General features: G+C 31.7%; 1 pseudogene; it reads right to left on the bottom strand.

Moving 5' to 3' along the window:
* Positions 1-2,894: 2,894 nt before the first annotated feature.
* Positions 2,895-2,990, bottom strand: LOC137203039 (U6 spliceosomal RNA; annotated as a pseudogene).
* Between the last annotated feature and the right edge of the window lie 1,898 nt (positions 2,991-4,888).

Below are 4,888 nucleotides of genomic sequence, written 5' to 3'. Positions count from 1 at the left end.
AAGAGTTCTGGAGATTGGGTGCATAGCAATGTGAATATAATTAACACTACTGAACTGTACACTTAAAAATGGTTGTGACAGTAATTTTGTTTTGCATATTTTATAATTAAAAATTAAAACAAAGAAAGTTGAAAGGAAATAATTTTAACAAATACAATAAATGGTCTAAGTGTAGCAGTATCAATTAACTTTAGACCGTTTTAAGAAAGTATGTTAAAAATTTAAGGGTAACTGTTACAAAAAGGAAAAAAAAAATAAGACAGTAAATTAAGCCAATCCACTAGAAGGGAAACAGCAATGACAGCAGCAACAATAGCAAATAGGGAAAAACTAAAAGAAGCAGCAATGGAAGGCATAGCATATAGAAAGCATAGCATATTTATGATAGTAGAAATAAGGCCAAATATAATCACAGTAAATATGAGTGATTGGATTTGTTAAAAACCAGAGGTTTTATACCTATTTAAAAAATAAAACAGCCTTAAGCAATTTATGAGGTACCAAAAACATGAAGACATACAGAAATGGTGAACATGAAATGATCGAAAATAATATGCCAGGAGAATACCAAAGAAAGTTGGTTATGCTGGTAGATCAAAACCTATTTTGAGTTGTCTTACCATCTATTATCAATCAAATTTCTATCAATATAGACTATGAGGCAAAAAAGAAAATAACTTATTAGAAAAAAGTCACTATTTAATGATAAAAATAACAGTTTATAAGGAAAATGTAGCATCTTGAATCTTTTCGTATCTAGAGGCATGACCTCAAAACATATAAAGCAGAAAGTCTAAAGAATTGTAAGTAGAAAAAAAAAAAAAGAATTGTAAGTAGAAATTGAGAAACTCTTTTAAAAGATCCCAAATGCCGCAACTAAGACCCAGCACAGTCAAAATAAATATTTTTTAAAAAGCTGATGGATCAAGCAAAAATCAATAAAGATAGAGAATATTAGGACAACATAAGCAATATGCTTGATCTAATAATCATATATAGACTCTTCTGGCCAACAGTTAGAGAATACAGATTATTTCAAACATGGGTAAAACGTTTACAAAAATCAAGCAGTACAAAGCCATAAAGAAGATTTCAAAAAATATCAAACAATCCATGTCATAAAGAGCTCCTTTTCTGAACAAAATCAGAAATCTAAAGAAAAAGATGGCCCCAAATACTATGTGTTTGAAAACTAAATGGTTCATGGCTAAAATAAATCAAATTGGAAATTATATAACATTTATAAAGGAATAACAGTGAGAATAGTCTGGTGGTAAAACAGAACCAAGAGTGACATGTAAGGTCTAAATGCATAAATAAGAAAAAAATGAAAACTAGTGAGCTAAAATTTCATTTTAAAATATTGAAAAAGTACAACAGAATAAGTCACAGAAATTAACAAAATAGAAAATACAAACAAAAAGAAGGATCAAAAAAAGCCAAAATCTGGTCCTTTGAAAAGACAGGGATATTTTATAAAATGAGAAGAATGATGCCAGTGTGCAATGAATGTTAACTAATAGCTGTAATCATTAAGAGAAGATTGCTACTGAGCCATCATCTTAGTTTTCTGGGTTTATACCATGCAGTTAGTTTTTGCTGGTTCAAGTCCCTGGCATTTAACCACACAATAAAACAAAAAATCAGCCCATAAGTGATAACCTTTACAAATAATCATGAGTATATATTGTTGCTTCCTTTAATCGACTGCATAATGTTTTATAAAAATTACTTCATTTACTTGATAAACTGAAACGGCTATGGGGCTCGATTCCAGCCTAAAGGTACATGATATGCACCTATAAATATATAATTAGGCAGTTCTTAAAACCAAATTTGCTAGTGCTACATTGCAGGTCCAGCATCGTAAGTACTAAAGCATTTTCCTGCCAGGCTTCCTTTATCAGTGTTATTACTAAGTGGAGAAGCTTGGCATTCAAATGTAGTCTCTATATGAGAATATGTAATGGAAAATTGATATCCTGGATATATCCTATATAATATCCTCTTACTATGTAAATCTTTCATAACTAAGGGTGTTTTCATTTTCTTAATATCTTGAGTATCTTAATATTTAAAAATCTTAATAACAGCTTAAAATCAATAATTTTGCCTGTAGTTTTCAACACAATTTTATGTAAAACATATTTATTATCTACTTTTCAGGTCAGTGACTCATTTAAAAAGACTTTTAAGTGAATCTAGCTTTGGGGAATAAATGTGCTTATTTTTAAATAATAGGTTTTTGATTAGAGTTTTACAAGGTGGTTGGTTATCACAGATTACGTTCACATAAGGTATGTGAATTTCAATCTATGTGAACTTTACTCCAATCAAAGTACTGTGTTTCCTTGGACTAAGAAGACTTTGCTTTTTAATCTTATACATGTATTAGGCTAGGTGCGTGTGATGTTAAATTTTAAAATTTGTGCAATTAAATTTTAAAATTTGAAATATTTTAAAAATATAGGAAATTACACAAAGTAATAAAACATACAGTAGAAAATGACCATAAAGAATCCTCAATAGTTAACATTTTGTCATAATTGCTTTATCTTTTTATAATATAGTGACTAAAACATTAAGGATAAGTTGGAGTCTTTGTCCCCCCAATCTAGTCCCATTTCCTTCCCCTTTCCCTATAAATTCAATGTGTCTTTTCTTTCTTTCTTGTTTTAAATGTCTCTCTATATTTATTTCTCTGTATCTTAGACTGGAACACAAAGCTTTAATTTTAGTTTGAAGATAGGTGAAAATCACAACTTGGACTTGGTTCAAGGCTTTTATAGTGGTGTACCACAAAAGCAGTTAATAAGCAGTGCTAAGGATATAAATGAGGTAAGGATGCAGGTAGGTGAATTCATCTGCCCACTTCCTGCTTGTTTGTATATCACAAAAAATTTGGTGGCTTCAACAGCTCTAGCAACTTAGCCAGGCTAATCTTCTCTGTATTGTTCCAACTTTAATATATGTGCTGCTGAAGCAAGCGCTCGATGTGTCTTTTCATTCAAATTTTATGCCTTTACACACGTAAAAATATATTCAGATAAAATTTAGAGTATTGTTTTATGTTTTAGACTTTACTTAAATGAATTCATTCTGTATAAATTATACTGCAACTGCTTTTTTTTTCTGACAGCATTGTTTTTTATAATCCACTAATTATGTATATATGTATGTGTGTATATATATATATATATATATAAAATTTGTGGGTTGCTTTTACTTGCTGTATGATATTCTATCATTTAAACATACCATATTTTAGTTATTTTCCTTCCGATAGACATTTCAGTTTTGGTCAATATTTTGCATATGTACCCTCTTATAAATGTGTGAGAGTTTCTCTAGAGTATGTATCTAGAAGTAGGAATGTTGAGTTTTACGGTATGTTCATGTTAACCTCCATGTCCTTTATTTACTTTTTGCCAAAGTATTATTCCTAAATAGTTAAAAATTCAGAGTATAGCATAAAAATTGTAGAGTAGAGTATAGCATAAAAGTATAGCATAAAAAATTGTAGTCCCCTTTTCTACCTTCTCTCATTCTTCTCCCTGGAAGCCACCACTTCCAACTGTTTTAAAAGTTTATTCTGATATTTACCTCCATTTATATACAATACACACGTAGAGCCATCGCTTGATTATTAATTGTAAACATCTGTTGTCTTCTTGCTTTGGAACATAAAGACTTTAGCTCATTCATAGCTTCTTATTCCTTCCTTCTGTTTTTCTGTATAATTTTGTATCTCAGTTTTTGCTTATTAAATCTCTAATTGTGTCAGCATCTTTTGACTACGTAAATATTGATCACTGTTGGGCCAAGCATTAGACTATACTTTTATTTCCTATCTTTTTTTCTGAAGTTGATAATTGCTTGATTTTTTATCTTCCTTCATTATTTTTCTTTGAAAATTTGAATAAAGTTTTCCCATAGTTCCAAAACTGCCATAAAATATATCTCAATATAATTTTCATCAGGCCTAAACTTCAGGACAACTTATTTGTTCTATTTCCCCCCTGGAAACATCAACATTGGACATATCTGATGTCCTGACAATCTGAATTGGTTGCATTCTCAGCTTTGATGTTCACTGTTATCTTGGAACTTTCTTTCGTCACCATTTTTGGAATTTTGTTTGCTTTCCTTCTATCTTCTTTCTGGAGCCAAAAGGAGGAAAGAGGAGAAGGGTCCTACTGCTCAGTATGAACTCTTTTCACCACCTTTTCATCTATGCCTGGTCATCTTCCAACTGGGACCTCTCTGTATTTCCAGAGAACAAATACTTGTTTCCCTGCAGGGATTGGGGAAGTTGCCTGGCTTCTTTGAGGATGAGAACTTGGGAGTTTCATTACAAGCTGTACAGTCTTACAAGCAATCTCTGTGTTTTCAGCCCCTTCTCTGCATCACTGCCTCCAACTCTTGAGCCATTCTAAGGTTCTGAGGGCTAAGGCAGCTTGCTTATCTTTGCTTCTCCCAGTATAGGCAAAAATATTGTATTTCTGTTTCTTTTTCTTGTTGTTTGAGATAATTTCCAAATGGGGAAGCAGTCAGAAACGTCTTCTGTTCGTTCTACTATGATATACTGCTTCCTCCGAGGACACAGAAGTTAGACTTCCACATTCCCAGTAACTATTGTGGCAGCAGTTGCTGGAACCAAGTTAGGAACGCCACTGAGAGATCGGTAAATTAGACTGAAATTAACTGAAAGAGCTAGATAAAGCTTATCTATCAGCCAGGATAAGGACTTAATGTTAGAGAATTAAATTGAGTGTAAAAAAAGAAAGGAAAGGGTAGCCCCTTTTCAAGGTGGCAAAGATATTTCTGAGTCCTCCTTTGGAAAATTCCTTCAAAACAAAGAGAAGAGAAAAATGAAACTCTGACTTTA

Source organism: Pseudorca crassidens, chromosome 11 (assembly GCF_039906515.1).
Source record: "Pseudorca crassidens isolate mPseCra1 chromosome 11, mPseCra1.hap1, whole genome shotgun sequence".
NCBI classification, from domain to species: domain Eukaryota; kingdom Metazoa; phylum Chordata; class Mammalia; order Artiodactyla; family Delphinidae; genus Pseudorca; species Pseudorca crassidens.
The sequence above is the reverse complement of the archived record's forward strand: the minus strand, read 5'-3'. Positions and strand labels throughout refer to the sequence as shown.